The sequence below is a fragment of the Chelonoidis abingdonii genome, chromosome 10, assembly GCF_003597395.2.
Source record: "Chelonoidis abingdonii isolate Lonesome George chromosome 10, CheloAbing_2.0, whole genome shotgun sequence".
NCBI lineage: Eukaryota > Metazoa > Chordata > Testudines > Testudinidae > Chelonoidis > Chelonoidis abingdonii.
In genome coordinates, this window is record NC_133778.1 from 69,799,477 (window position 1) to 69,816,370 (window position 16,894).

General features: G+C 42.3%; 1 protein-coding gene across 1 annotated transcript in view; it reads left to right on the forward strand.

Moving 5' to 3' along the window:
* MYLK (myosin light chain kinase) overlaps positions 1-16,894 on the forward strand; it is a 331,787-nt gene that overhangs the window by 77,072 nt on the left and 237,821 nt on the right. The gene's annotated exons all lie outside the window — the stretch shown is intronic.

Below are 16,894 nucleotides of genomic sequence, written 5' to 3' on the forward strand. Positions count from 1 at the left end.
ATTGGCTTCCAGAATGGTTTGTCTGGATCATGTGTAAAGGGGAGACCGATCCATCCTGGCAGTTTGACCAACAGACAGATGGTGAGTCACTTTGCTGGGGAAAAATTAAAAAATGTTGTATAAACAATGAAGCCAGAAAGAATCAGACAGTTTCTTCACCGTGTCTGGCACTGAGCGGGGAGCACCAGGCCACCAGCTGCTGAAGGAGTTTCTGTGAATGCTGGTTAAACCTGGTTAGTTATTCTTAGATGAGAGAGTAAAAGAAAATAACCTGAAATCCAATAATGTAAATGGTCCATGAGACTTACCAGAGGAACCTAGATGCCCAGCATATTTGAAAACTAGTTGCCCCTCGACTGTCTTGATCTTGTGCCCCATTGTCCTATCCCCAATTGTCTCCTCCTATCTGCCCCCTGTTTGTTGTCCCTGTGTGACTAAACTTTCTAATTTCTTTTCTGTACTCTCCTGTTGTCCACATTCATCCTCTGCCATTTCTCCTCTTACTCACATTTCCTTCCTGCCCCACATTGGCTTCTCACCCTTTTATCCCACTTCTTTATCCTCTTCTCACCATAGGTTCTCTCTGTCTAGCAATGACTTTAAACTGTAGTTGCTTCTCACCCATTGCCAGCAGGGGGAGCAGGATTGGGAGCTGCTGATGGCAAAGACAAAGGGACGTCATGTGATGGCTGGGTTTTGCTCAGGAACCTTTGACAGTCCTCTTTTGAGGACTAGAGGCAGAAGGTCCCCGACACCGGAACTCTGTTCATTTTGATCAGTGTTACAGGTTGTTATGCTGGGCGGGTCTGATACAAATTTCCTTTTTCTAGCCAAGCCATTGGTATAGCTGAAGGATTGTCTTATCTATTTTATACTGGTTACAGGGTGTCACACTCCCTTCCCCACTCTGAACTTTAGGGTACAGAATTACCAGCTTAGATCTGGTCTGGCTGCCACCATCCCCAAGCACTACTTTTTCTTCCCTGGGTAGCCTTGAGAGACTTCACCAATTTCCTGGTGAACACAGATCAAAACCCCTTGGATCTTAAAACAAGGAGAAATTAACCATCCCCACTCCTTTCTCCCACCAACTCCTGGTGGATCCAGATCCAACCACCTTGGATATAAAAACAAGGAAAAAAAAAAAAAGATATTAAAAAAAAAGCTTTTAATTAAAGAAAAGAAAGGTAAAAGAAAACCCTCTGGGAGAGATTAGCATACCAGCTACTCTCACAGACAACAGATTCCAAACACAGAGGATGTTTCCCTGGGCAAAAACTTAGTTACACAAAAAATACCTAAATGCCCAATTTTGATAATTCCCTTAATGGTACCAAGACAAGTTACAAAGAAAATAAACATAAACCTATTTATCACTTTCTAAAACTTACTACTCTGATAAGAGGCTGGTTCCTTGATCTTTTTCGCTCCGGCTGAAACTGAAAACTAACAAAGGAAAAAACCCTCCTTCCTTTTGAAACATCTTGTTCCCCCCATTGGTTCCTCTGGTCAAGTGTCAGCTAGGCTAGGTGAACTTCTTAACCCTTTACAGGTAAAAGAGGCATTAACCCTTAACTATCAGTTTATGACACAGGGTATATCTGATGTGCTCAGTTTCCAGAATGATAGTGTCATTGAGTAGACCCACCTGGACACCTTTCCTTGGCAGGCTTCAGCATGACCTATATACCTGTCTCAGTTTTCTTTTGGAATTCACCTATACAAAGGAATATTGTCTTAATGGCAAATTCAAACTGTTTTATTAATATAAAGTGCCATAGTCCACAGATCCATTGTTGTAAAAAACAATTTCTCTGAAATGCCCCAAGTAAAACAAGATTACAACACAGCAGCTCTTTCAGAGGTCGCCATTCCCAGGTCATCAACCCAAGAGTTATTAACTATTCTGTCCCAGTTCCTTTAGCCCCTGTTCCGGGGCCCCACTCTCCAGGCATCCTACCTGAGAGTTCCAAGACACACTTTTCTCTTCCATGAGTCTTCTCTTATAGCCTCAAGCCAGGTCTCCTATGCCATAACTCCACCACAGTGCCCCACTCAACCAGGCCTTCCTGCCTCTGACTCCTACCCCTGCTTCTAGGATCCAACCTACAGTATCAACCCTCTTGTTTTAGGCTCAGCTTCTGTTACCCAGGCTAGGTCTTCTCCCTAAAGCTCTCTGCATGAGTTTTCCTGGAATTCAGCATGTGTTCCCCAACTCTGGCCATGCCTCACTATCAATTTTTTGCTCTTCCCAATGGCTATCTGTATCCACTCTCCTCTGCTGCCTCTTCTCCCTGGATCTCTCCTTTCTTTCTCAGACAGCTCTCACCTGCCCTTCTCACCTACTTAGACAAGTTAGACGTCTTCAATTCATTAGGGCCTGATGAAATACATCTTAGAATACTCAAAGAGCTGACTAAGGAGATATTTAAGTCATCAGCGATTATCTTCAAAAACATATGGAAGACAGGAGTGATTCCAGAGGACTGGAAGAGGGCAAATATAGTCCCAAACTATAAAAAGGGGAATAAGGATAACCCAGGGAATTGCAGACCAGTCAGCTTAACTTCTGTACCCGGAAAGGTAATGTAACAAATAGTCAAGTAATCAATTCGCAAACATCTAGAAAATCATAAGGTGAAAAGTAACAGTCAGCATAGATTTGTCAAGAATAAATGATGTCAAACCAACCTAATTGCTTTCTTTGATAAGATAACAAGTCTTATGGATGGGGGGAAGTGGTAGATGTGGTGTATCTTGGCTTTAGTAAAGTTTTTGATACTATCTTGCATGACCTTCTCATAAACAAACTAGGGAAATACAACCTAGATGGAGTAACTACAAGGTGGGTGCATAGCTGGTTGAAAAACCATTCCCCGAGAGTAGTTATCAGTGGTTTACAGTCAAGTTGGAAGGGCATATCACAGTCAAGATGGAAGGGATGATACCAAGCTTGGAGGGGTTGCAAGTGTTTTGGAGATTAGGGTTAAACTGGACAAACTGGAAAAATAGTCTGAAGTAAATAGGATGAAATTCAATAAGGACAAATGCAAAGTACTCTCACTTAGGAAGGAACAGTCACGTGTGTACAAAATAAGAAATGACTGCTTAGGAAGGAGTACTGCAGAAAGGGATCTGGGGTTTATAGTGGATCATAAGTTAAATATGAGTCAACAGTGTAACATTGTTGCAAAAAAAGCAAACGTAATTCTGGAATGTATTAGCAGGAGTATTGTAAGCAAGATGCAATAAGTAATTATTCCACATTACTCTGCTCTGATAAGGGCTCAGCTGGAATGTTGTGTCCAGTTCTGGGTGCCACGTTTCAGGAATAATGTGGACAAATTGGAGAAAATATGGAGAAAAGCAACAGAAATGATGAAAGATCTAGAAAACATTATCTGTGAAGAAAAATTGAAAAAAATGGTTTTGCTTAGAGAAGAGAAGACTGAGGGGGGACATAAGTTTTCAAGTACATAAAATGTTGTAACAAGGAAGAGGGAGAAAAAATTGTTGTTTAACCTCTGAGGATAGGACAAGAAGTAACAGACTTAAATTGCAGCAAGGGCAGTTCAGGTTAGACATTAGGAAAACATCTTAGCTGTCAGGATGGCTAAGCCCTGGAACAAATTGTCTAGGGAGGTTGTACAATCTCCATCATTGGAGATTTTTAAGAGCAGGGTTAGACAAACACCTGTCAGGAATGGTCTAGTATTTATTTATTTATTTATTTAATCCAGCCTTGAGTGCAGAGGACTGAACTAGATGACTCCTCAAGGTCCCTTCCAGTCCTACACATCTATGATTCTTTGATTCTCTCTCTCCGGCAGCTCTGACTCATCAGGCCTCTGTCCCCTCAAGGGCCTTGGCCTGTTTATTCCCTCTGGGGTACCTGGCATTGGTCACTGTCAGAAGAGAGGACACTGGGCTAGATGGACCTTTGGTCTGACCCAGAGTGGCCGTTCTTATGTTCTTAAGGGCCCAGCCAGATGCCCTCTTTTAAACCCAGCTGGAGTGAGCTGATGAATTACAGTGCACTGGCTTCTTCTCTGTTAAAGCGACAGTGTTACCCTATGATGCATGGGTGCACCAGAACAAATAGACTAGGGATGTTCTGAGGAGGAAGAATTTGGATCTGGATTTGACTTTTTCTAGGGGCCCAGCCTTTGGGGTTTAGGCTGAATCAAAGCTAAAGTTCAGGTTTAGATTTGGTGGCGCTTGGAATCGTACAACCAACTTCTCTCTCAAACCTTCACCTTTGCAGGCTCAAATCTCATGTGAGATTTTAGCATCATCCAAAGCTGGAACAGGAAAATAGGTCCCTCCCAGAGTTGCAGTACATCAGTAAGGGCAGGCTTGGAGCTGGGAAGTCAAATCCAACCGCTTCCTCCTCATACCAGCCACATGGAAGTTCTAAGGGAATCAGAGTCAGTGTTCCAATTTTGGCTCTTTTAAAAATAAACCTGCTTGGAAATAGATGTCAAAATCATGCATTGTGTGCACATATATAGAATGTTGTTGAGTAAGTCTGATGGGTCCTGTGTGAGTTGCTGCAAACTACTACTTTATAAACACAATGGTAAGTTATGTAAACCAGCTTTTTAATGTAGTAAAATATTTGACTGTATCAGAATGTGAAAGAGCAAAGGTATTAAAGGCACAGATTTGTTTGTGTATGTGTCAGTCCCAGCTCTTTCCTACAGCCTGAAGTCAAATGTGTGTTGAGTTGTTTGTGGAAATGGATGCTTTGTGAGCTTGGGGCTAAACAGGATTAGAAGAAAGCCCTCCAGTCTCCTTCATTATGGTAAAGCACTGACATCGTTAATGTCTTGTGTGTTATATATTGGCGTTCTGTGTGGCTTTTCATATGATGACTGTTGCCGTTCCATAATTCAGTCTGTGTTCTCTGCAGGGTAATACTCTCTCTTGACCTAGACCTGGTGTGCTTTGTCTGGGGGAGTCTATATTCCAAATTTAATACATTGTATTGTAAGCAGTCAGATGACATGGCTTTGTCTGACTCCTAAAGAAAAGGTAAATCCAGGCAGGAAAAGGAAAGAAGTGATTTATCTTCTCCAGGCAAGAGTAAATAAATAGTTATAAGCTCACATTTAACGGTCTGAAAATTGGTTTAAATTGGTGCTATTCAGGTTGTGGTTTTGGAGCTACTTGGCACTTTGGGGTGGCTCTTCTGAAGCCTTCAGGTTGAAGGGAGCTTCTTACACTTTCCCTAGTCTCAGGCAGAAAAAAACAGACCACAAGGGAAGTGCTCTGAGACACATGCAGGATTATGGACGGGGTTGAGACAATCAACCAGAGGCCAATTTGCCCTTCTACCAATGGTTGATTTATGCCTTAGAGCATGAGAGTTTATATCCTTAATAAATGTTTCTTAGCTAAAATATCTATGAAAGTTCTTATTATGTCTCTTTGAATCCTACTAATCGCCTGGCCTCAATAGCATCTTGTAGCAATGAGTTCTGCAGATTACTTACTCACTGTTTAAAAAAAAAATTCTTTTGTTAAAAGCTGATTCACAGTTACATAAACACCTGCCAGGATACAAGACATTATAGATCTAGCTTGTAAACTCTTCAGGCAGGGACTGTTTCAGTATATTTTATAGCTTCCAGCATGCTGTCAGGGTTTGACGAAGAATAAATGATCACTCTTTACCCTGGAGTAGGTAATGCATATCTGGTTTGCATACATGTGCACGATTGTTGTGCCCAGGAAAAATACACTGGTAACATGAGCTTATGGGCTTACTCTTGTGTGGACAGATAATGAGATTGCATAGAATGCAAGTCAGTGCTAGAATCAGCCCTATACAACACAGCACTGCACAAAGTACCAGTCGCTTTCTTTAAATCAAGAGCGTAATTCCTTTTGTCATAAATATTCACAGCATAACCCCAAACTTGGTGACATTTACTCAGGTCCCAGTCTGTCTCACATAGAAGACAGTGGGGGCCTTTCCAATGATTTGCTGGCATTTACAGACCTGAGCCCCTTTGTGGGTTGCAAATGAACTGTGTAAAACTTGTGGCTTTTTCCCCAAAACTGGAAGGAACTTGGCAGACTTGACTCTGTTTCCCTTTGAGTCTCTTGACTGTCTTTGAAATCAAAACTTGAAGCAGGTACAAATCCCAGGCTGATTGTAAAATGTTTCCTTGACCCACCTTTCGTGAAGCATTATAGTCCTAGTAGTTTGGAAGGAGGCATTCGGAATCGACCACTTGCAGCAGAACCAAGAAAATACACTGATGGTTTGTAGTTACTTTGTGAAACATTGAAACTAAAGTTAATCTGTATCCAGAGTTTGAAGAGAGAATCTGTTTAGCTGTTCAGACAAGAAATTGCAAACAGCATAAATTCAGCATTCCAGAATGTATCCCTATCTCCTTTATCACCCTCACATATCTAAATCCATGAGTTCATCAGAACAAAAGGAGGAGGTTTAGTAACATATCCTGTCTTTTCCTTGATAAAATGCATCTTGTCACATTAGTGGTCCGAATTCAAAGATGTGCAAGAGGCCTTATGATAATGGTATCTCTGAGCCACAATGCAATCTGCTATCCTAAATCTAATTTATGGCTTTACTGGAAACATCTGGATTAGGCTTCATTTTGTTTAGGGTGAAGTCTCTGTTCTAGCTTTTTAACCCTCTGCCTCAAATGCTATATCTAGCTATATCCTGGATCAGCAATGCTTGTATTGGGGCTTCTGACTGGGACAACTTGTGCTGTTCTGAGGGCTGAAAGATCAGTGACCTTCTGAGGATGTTAGCTAGTGCTAATCTTAGTTTGTGCTAATCTTTTCTGCCATACACAGCCTAAAATCTGGTAATGTAGGTTTTGTTACAGTAAATAATTTGCAGATCAGATAAGAGTACCGCTAGGCACATTCTTCCTCTGATTCTTTCTCTCCATTCCTTCTTGCAGTATATCATAAGGGGAACTGTGGAATATAAACCCAGGAAAGGCAACCCTCCTAAAAATGATTTAGCAAAGGAAGCTGAGTAACATGGGAGGCAGCGATCAGAATCAAACTCCATGGCTGTTTACAGTTTTCCTGCCTTATCAACTGGATGCCTTGCTGGCACAGCTTGTTAAAACTGGAGCAGGTCATGAAAGACAATCAGAACTTCCATCATATTTGTTTTCAACAATTCAAAAATCGTCATGCAGCTTCTTATCTAAAGTTGCCTTTTAAGCTTAATATTCAATTGGTTAGTAAGGTGATGCAGAAGAGGTGTAATGTTTGTATTTTTAAATTGTATAGATTGCTTAGATCAAAAGCTAAAGCAAGAACAATTGGAGCTAAAGGAAGCCTAGAATGTGTTTCTTGGTGGCACTGCAAAATGACTGTCAAAGTGCTATAGAGAGGCAGCATAGTCTAGAGAGTTAAGCATGGAACTGGGGCCAGGAACTCTTGTGTTCCAATATTCTGTCTCTCTGGGCAATGTTGGGCAGGTCATTAACCTCTCTGTATCTATCTTTCCCAGGTGTAAAATGGGGAAAATATGTGGGGCTTGGAAAAATGGTACCACACCTACTTGCTGCAGGATTAAATTTACTTGTCAGGGTGGAAAAATACACTTGCCGTTATGCAAAGGTAAAAGGTAAAGATCAAACTAAAAAAATTACCAGAAGAAACTAAAATACCATTTCTTTTTCAAGGAGTTCATTTCCAATGGTAGTCTCCTTATCATTTATTATTTTGATCTTTTCATGTACATCTGCTGATTTTATTAGGAGGTGATGTTAGGTTTGGATGGGCAGAGTAATATTTCCTTTTGAGAGGATTTAGGCTTGTGTTTTGGGAGATGAGAGCATGTTGAAAACTGGGCTAATAATGGCAAGCTGGCTTCAACATTTACTATGGAGTGGCTCCCACTACTCCATAATGAGAGCTTGTTTCTCCAGAAAGTGATGGAAGTTGACAGGAAGTTGTGGCAAATAAGAGCTTCATGTGGGTAAATGGATTGTTTTCTAAGCCCTGCTGACTTAACCATCTTAGAACGATGGTGTGGTGATTATATGGCTAAAGAACACATTCTGAAGTTGTATAACGCTATTGTAACAAAGAAGCTAGGACGTATGTGTACTGTGTCCTTGTATGAATAGAATCAGAACAGCTTATCAGAGACTGGAAGTGGCTCTGTTTGGCTAATACAGCTAAGGAAGGTTCTTTGCTCGAATGGTAGAGTCCAGTGTTTCTGAAACAGGAGGATCCTTGTTCTGTCCCCACTGCCACCACTATACCATGGCCACTCGTGGTGGCCATGGTAGTGTACAGTATAATGATGGCAAAGAAGTTTCTAGAAGATTTTAATTAAAGTATTTCTTTGTTTCTGTCCAAAGGTTACAAGCTGACATCTTGCATCACCTAATAAATGTAAACACAGACACTCTATGACCTGACTAGAGCTGTGAGAAGCCCAGAAAATTTCATTTATAATGGGGTCATTGTAAGCCTTTTGTCCACTCTTATTCCCAAACTCTTTACACTTCTTGATATTTGCTTCTTAAACAACCCCAAAACTCAAAGTAATTCAAGCAAAATGACTGATTTTTTTTTTTTCCCCATCCAGGTGAAACCAAGAGAATTATACTTGTTCTCAGCTAAATTCATAAATCTTGCCAGGGTAGTTCAAATGTGACTGGTTTGTGAGTGTTGCTGGAAAGTCTTAGCAAACCTGGCCTGACTTTTAGATTAGTAATAAAATCCAAAACCGGTTCTGCTTGGCTTTGGTTTTCTTAGAAATAACTATAGAAAGGGAGTTCTTTGATGCTCTTAGATTTATCTAGTGTTGTATTTGGTGGCTCTGCAGTCTAGTCAGATGCATGTTAGATGTACCCCTTTCTTGTCAATGGGGGGGCCTCAGGGCTGAGGATTGGAGTTTGGGGTGGTGCTTACATGGGGGGAGGCTCCCTGGATGGGCAACAGGAACTCCCTTCCCTCAGCTCCTAGATCCACTTGCTGCCTTTGCCACAGGTACACACACACACACCCCCCACAGCTCCCATCAGCTGCAGTTCTTGGGGTGGTGCGCACACAGCACGTGGAGCTAGGAGCAGAGGTCACAGCTTCCCAGGAGCTGGGTAGAGTGCCTGCCACAACTCTGAGCTGCCCCCAACCCCTGAGCACACATGGCACCCCCTGTCCGCAGCACCCAAGGCACCACCTGTGGTGCCCCCCCCAGCACCCAAACTGCCCCCCCCCAGCACCCGTGGGACCCTCAGTGCCACCGCCCCCCAAGTATTAGTCGGGTATATAGTAAAAGTCATGGACAGGTCATGGGCCGTGAATATTTGTTTTACAACCCCGTGACCTGTCCATGCCTTTTACTAAAAATACCCATTGCTTAAACGTAGCCTTACCTATAATTAGCTGGAAATTTTATTGTTTGAAGCCTGATGCATGCTGCATGACTGTAAAAGAAGCAGCTCTTTCTCCTCCCTGACCCCCTTCTGGAGGAGATAGAGAGAGAAAAGTGCAGTGTTAATCTATTTGTGTTGTGAGGCGTGCTCGTTTGCTCGTCTGTTCTGCTCAGCCACACAAGACAAACTCCAGTCAAATCCATGGACTATGCAAGAGCCCCATGTTGAGTTTCTCTATGGGGACAGATTCCTCTTTTAGAGATTTCTAAAGGTTGAGTTTGGGATTAAGAATAACTTCACATGGGTACGCTAGCCATGGACAATCAGTCAGGTGTGTTGCTTTTTTTTGTTTTGTTTTTTTAAATCAAGTTTTTAGTAACCTTTTTCCAAAATGGTTGGGTGGTTAGAGTACAGAATTATATGTCAGGAAAACAGCTGCTTTTAACCTGAGATCTGATGTTGAGCCTTGGGCAAGTCACTTAGCAGCTTTGTACTTCAGTTTCCACATCTGTCAAGTATCTTATTCACTGCCCGTGCCAACGACTTCTATGTATCTTGGGTACTTCTGGCACCCATTACTAAAGTGTCTGAGCACCTCACATTCACTTTTTCAATAACCCTGAAGAGTAGGAAGGTTCCCCATTTGGGGAACTGAGGTACAGAGAGACAAAGTGGGTTACCCAGTGTCACATAGGTAACCAAAGTGGGTTACCCAGTGTCACATAGGAACTTTGTAGTGGAGCAGGGAATTGAACCCAGGTCAGTTCCCTAAACACGTGACTGTCCTTCCTCTCACAGAGGTGCTGTGAGTCATAGTCCATTAATGTGAGTATAAGGCTTTAAGATACTCAGCTGGAAGGTGCTATTTAAATGCTAAGTACTGCTATTATTAAAGCAGTTTGTGGGGCTTAGGTCAGGTGAGCTCTAAGGCTTGAAGCCAGGACCTTGGCTGCAAATCTGAGTTTGTGCATGGGAGACTTGTTTCATGCTGTTATCTGCTTGTATTGACTTATCCTAGCCCTACATACATTACAAGGCTGTAAATGGGGCTCTTGGCAGCGGAAGCCACTGTAGAATCCTGAACCATGGGCCTCTAAACGTTTCAACAAGGTTCCTGACTTCCACATGCACCTGCGATTTGCAACTACAGACTTGATCTGTTGTGAACTGGCTGAGGGCATATGAACAGGAGATGAACAAAGCAAACATTCTGGGTACTCTCAACAGGTGTGCAAAATTGACCTGGAACATCCTGTGTATAATCTAATCTATCAGTAGTGTCCTCCAGGGTTTCTATGTCATGTTCATCATTGTACCATCTGGACAGCACTGGGAAATTGTTTCCTTAGTTGTAGAGATTAGTTAGCAGAGTGTGTTGTACTCCTTTGTATATTAGAAATGGATTTGGATCACACCCCAGAGCCAGATAATCACCTAGATTTTGAGGAAGTCTGGCCCCATCTCTGATTTTTGTGGCTCGTGCATGTTTCTGTAAGAAATTCAACTGCAAGCCGCCTCCTGCATCCAAATGTCCTATTTGTGTTTGTAAAGCATATGAAGCCTTCAGATATAAGGTGCAAATTAAGTGCAAAGGATTATTGGTGAAAATGAAAAGTCTGAAGAATGGAAGAACATACCAGTCACCCTAAGAAATGCTGACTTTGTGTTACGGGAATCCTTCAGTCCCTATATAAGGACTGAGAAAGAAATTATTAGAGGTTTGGGTCTGAAGTTTGGCTGATTATAGAGTTAACTGTCAGTGGCGAAATTGAGACCCAAATCCAGGTTGTAATTCCAAAGATTTCCAGAGATTGAGATGTTTGGCTTGAGCTTTGGAAATTATACAGACCTGTGAAGACATTTCTATAATGTGTCAACAGGGGTGTCCTGTCATTTAGTACACTGAAAACCTTTCAATAGAAGCCTCTTCTTTTTTCTATATATTGTTTATGAACTAGAACCATAACACATGCTTGTGATCAAGTTTGAATCCCCCTACAGTCCTACAGAAAAGCATGTTGCAATCTTAAAAGCCCCATCTTGTATTCTGTTTGCCAGCTGGGTTTCCCTCTGGCTTCAATTTGCTGCTATAAAATAACTCTTAGGTACAGATACCACATAAGAACCTGCCCAGTACAGTTCACATTCACTTGCTCATTTTTCTTCTAAAATAACAGCTGCGAAGAAACTGGATTTACTGCTTCCTACTCTGATGTTTCAAATTAAACATCCAAGGATGTTCTGAATCTTCAGAAGTTTCTGCATTCTTTTAAAATATATTTCAGCCTTTTTGTAAGATGCATACTTTTAAACTTGCATTTTTTCAAAATTATTATTTTTTCAATTATTAAAATAGTTATATTATGCAGAATGGTCGTATATAGCAATTAAATAATATATATACATATCTCCCTGTATGTGTGTTTATTTTGTATGCCTTTCCCTTCCTCTGAAACCCTGTGTAGTTACTCTAGGAATAAAAAATTAGAGCCTCAATCCTGTAGAGTCTTATGCCCATGCTTAAATTACAAACTGTCAGTAGTCCCAATGAAGTCACCAGAGCTACTCACCTCATGTAAAGTTGCATAAATCTTTGTAGGAGTGAGGCTTAAGAGTGTCCTAAAAAAGTAGCATTGTTAACAAGTTGGGGGAGGCTGCAGGCAGTGGCTGATAGCGGTTGCAACTGAAAATACCTATGAAAAATACATGTCCTCAATAGTTTAATGTTGAGAGGGACAAATGGAAGGATCTGTCCACAGGAGTGACTTTCTTTGCCTTAGTATCTATTATAAGGCGTATGTACTTATTAACTCATCAAAACAGTGCTTTAAGTAAATTGCCTGTTAAGGGGTCTCATGACGGTCAATCTGTAGTCTAATAAACCTGTCTCAAAACTGAATGTAGATTAGTTTGCATCATCTTGACTCCATGCAGCTATGTGGTGGCAGAACAGAGAGTTGTTAATGTATCTAGGTCGGGGGTAGGCAAACTTTTTTTGGCATAAGGGCCACATTGGGGTTGCAAAACTGGATTGAGGGCCAGGTAGGGAAGGCTGTGCCTCCCAAAGAGCCTGGCCCCTGCCCCCTATCCACTCCCTCCCACTTCCTGCCCCTTGAGTGTCCCCCTCAAAACCCCCGACCCATCAAACCTCTCCCGTCTGCTCCTTGTCCCCTAACTGCCCCTCCCGGGACCCCTGCCCCTAACCACCCCCTGGGACTCCAACCCCCCTGCTCCCAGTCTCCTGACTGTCCTGACCCCATCCACACCCCTGCCCTCTGACAGGCCCCCTGGGATTTCATGCCTATCCAACGCCCCATTCCCTGTCCCCTGGGGCCGCAGGACTTTATACAACCCCTCCCGGCCCACTTACTACTAACCAGGCCGAGCAGAGCATGCAGAGCAGCGTGTCTGGCTGCTGTGCTGGCCAAAGCCAGACACACTGCTGCTCTGCTCTGCAGGAGTACACAGCTCTGCCACCCAGAGCGCTGCCCACACAGTGGCATGTCTATGTGGGGGATGGGGAGGATAGCAGGGGATGGGATGGAGGCTAGTCTCCCCGGCCAGGAGCTCAGAGGCCAGGCAGGATGGTCTCATGGGCCGGATGTGGCCTGCGGGCCGTAGTTTGCCTACCTCTGATCTAGATAAAAGCTTGTGTTGATTCAAATGGGATAAAGATGCAAGTTTTATTCAATAGAGGGTTAGATTTCCAGTGCTACCACTGACCTGTTTTGTAAAGATGGAGAACACACTTCACGTCTCTGTGCCTTCCTTCCCAAGCCCATACAATGAGGATAATGATGCTTATCTACTTTTGTAGAATGCTTTAAGTTCTGTGGGTGAACAGCTCTACCTAAGAGTTAAACGTTTGTTCATTCATGAAGTGTGCTTTGCCTCCTAGAGCTTGGTTATCTTTTATTTAGAGACATTTCTGTAACAGTCCTGGATTTGGAACACTTAACAGAAAATAATGAAACTGAGTCTTACAACATGCTTGGGAAGTAGGTAAATAGACTTCTCCCCATTTTATAGATCAGGGATTGGCAACTCTTTGGCACGTGACTCACCAGGGTAAGCACCGTGGCGTGCTGGGCCGGTTTGTTTACCTACTGCGTTGGCAAGTTCGGCTGATTGTGGCTCCCACTGGCCGCTCCAGGCCAATGGGGGCGGTGGGAAGCGGCGACCAGCACATCCCTCGTCCCGCGCCACTTCCCGCAGCCCTCATTGGCCTGGAGCAGCGAACTGCAGCCAGTGGGAGCCATGATTGCCCAAACCTGCTGATGCAGCAGGTAAACAAACGAACCCAGACCACCAGGGTGCATACCCTGGCGAGCTGTGTGCCAAAGGTTGCCAACCCCTGTTATAGATGCTTACAGAGTTGAAGTGACTTGCCAAAGGTTACATAGGAAGTATGTCACAAAGCCTGGAATCAACATACATCTGATTAGCAGAGGGACGCTGCACGGAAGAGGTGTGCTAAGAAGGGATTTGGGAGAGGAAAGGATGCATGTTTATCTCTCCAGAAGAGGAAGGGAGCAATTTTTCACTCTCTAAAGGTTCCTAATTACTGCCACCTAATGTGCCTGGTATTTGACACACAACTTCTTGCTGCTTCATAGATATCTTCTTTGAAGTGGCGGAGTTTCAGTGAGTGATGGGACTTAGTAGAACATTGTTGCTTTTTAATTACACTTAGAGGCTGCAGTGGTATTCTCTTAAAATGAGAAACCAAGCAGTTTATAGCATCACTCTGCTCTCTCTCTTATACGCAACCAGAGTTCTCACTGATGTGACAGACCATGGGACGCTTATTAACTGTAGAATCCAAGGTGACAATTCACTGGATTCTGGGAATATGTGGTCCTTTTAGAAAAGCATTTGGGACCCATCTTGTAATCTGCATTGAGTTTCTGCGCACTCATTTGTGTGAGGAGGACACCAAACTGTATATGCACATTTGTTTGGGCAGATAAGCAAGTACAGTTTATGGGACCACATCCAGGATTTTGCACACACTGTGTGGCCTAAAAATTAAATTTACAAAATCTTTGAATCAAAGGCTTGGGCATTCAAATTTGGCATCTCATTTTTTTCCCGCCTGGAATGAATGACAATGCTATAGAACTTCACTGGGAAAAGGATCGGACCCTTGGAGGTCAGGTTGAAGACATCTTGGAAATCTGATCCTCCAGAGTCTGGATTGTTGGATCGGGCTTTTTCTTACTGACTTTGCCTAATTTGGGTTCCTAAATTATACCTGTAAAGTATTTACACTTACCTGCACAGATGGGTATTTTTTGTGTGCAAACAGCTCGTTGTGGGCGAAACTGCCATTTTACAATCTGCTCTTTGTAGGCAGCCATGTGTAATTGTGCTGCTGTAAAAAGTAAATCTAACTCAGACTTCCAATCTGCCTCCCAGGCTCCCCGTTGCTCCAGGGTGGAAGGAAATAGTACTGGACCCCTACCCAAAACAGCACGCATCTCCCAGTGTTCTGGCACAGGAACTCTTTCAGGGTATTGGAGGCAAGAACCAAAGTTCTGTCCTGTTACTACCTCCTCTACCCACCTTCTCATGAGGAGAAGGCAGTGACTGTATGGATTCAACTTCCCCTGGTGTTGCTGCTAGTAGCCTGAGTAAAGGAGTCACTTATGCCTGCCTTATGCCTTTGGAGGTTGGGTAGGACTAGACCATCACAAGTCATGTGGGTGTAAGTACGTGCTTGTGCAATGTTGTGTGTACACTTGCAGAATTGTGTGTGCAAAGGAAAAGTTGTTGGTGCATCTTAGCCTTCAGGATAAAGCTAGGATCTGAAAGAAAAAGGTGTGCTAAAATTGGTTTTGTTGGGTAAGGGATCCATACAGCCTGCATAGCCAGCCCTTGCAAATGGAAAGGCGCTCTAAAATACTGAATTATTAAACATAATGGGCCAAATTTAATTCTAGTGACACTCCACTGAATTCAGTGAAGGTAGAGAATGAATTTAGAGGATGTATTTTGAAAGACACACTTTTTACAAAATACCTTCAGGTTTTTTTAACGTGGTTTTGTTTTGTTTGTTTTTTTAAATGAGAAGTAGCTTATTGTGAATTTATGGCCATCTGTGTCCCTTTCACTCAGTGTATAGTACTTACATGTCCCTTCTGCCCCACCCTCACCCCCGCATAGCATTTGAGCACCTTACAGTCTTTAAGGTAGTTATCCTTGTTACAGCTCTGTGTGGTTGGGAAGTATCCTCCCCATTTTACAGTTGGGGAACTGAGGCACAGAAAGAGGCTTACATAAGGTGAGACACAGGCAGTCGTTCCTAAAGCAGGGAATTGAACTAGGTCACAGGCAAATGTTCTAGCCACTGGACTAATCCTCTCACTCCACGCCTTAAGGGACTCGATAAAAATTCTGTGCAGATTTCAGCAGTGGTAGTGGTTCAAAGGTTTCTGAGGGCACCTAGCTTAAAATAACAGAATGGCTGGACTCAGTAAAATGTGGTGCCTAAGTCTGGAGTTGCAACATCAGTGAATGAAGTCAATTTGCAGACTCTGATTTCTCCTCTCTCTCTCATATGCACACCCTCCCTCTCTCATTTCACTTCTGACTCAAAGGACGGATTTGGGAAAAGGAAATTAATGTAATTAAATGGCTATGTAGGAAGCTGTTGGTAAGTATTTACTTATATACAATATATAGAAGAGAGAGACTACTAGGTGGATTTCTTAGCATTTGCTTTTCTTGGTTTATTTTTCTAAACAGAATATTGAGTGACAGAGATTTGTTCCCAGAAGAAAATGCTTGAAACATATTCGTCCGCTTTGGTATTTAAAGAGATTACAGTGCACACTGTGAGAATTTGTAAGGATTTGTGTGCTTTTTTAGAAAAGATTAAGAATAAAAAATCTAGAATAGAATTGCTGTCTAGCTGCATCATTACACTACACACCAAAGTTTCTATGCTGATTTATGTTGTATTCTCTAATACATACTGCACTTTTTGTTTCAGCAGATTTTCTTTTTAAGACTGTAGTCTAGCTGTGAAAGCCAGGTGAAATGAAATGGTCACAATCAATCTAGAATTCCTGGAATCCTATTTAATAGCAAGCTTGCCATACTTTTAAGAAAGAGATTTTGGGGATAATCTGCTATTCTATAAAGTTGCTTAAATAAAAGGATAAATAAAATCATATCATAGCATTCAAGGATCTCAATTGCATTTGTTCAGACTTATTCTGCCTGCCAAGTTCTAATACTAGGCAAGTTGATTTGGTCTCTGATTGCGTTTGTGTAAAAGCTTCATGGAAATGCTATTTTCTGAGCAATCCAAGAACACTTTCAGTCTGAAATTATTTTTTGGGGAACTTTTATCATTAAGTATTTGCTAGGCAAAAAGATTTCATAATTGGCCACTAGAAAAGGCTTTAAAATGCAGAGCTCACTAAAGTCAAACCACTAAATGTGAGTGATTAGTGGCTTATGTTGCTATAAAATTGCTTGTACTAATTTACAAGTTCATA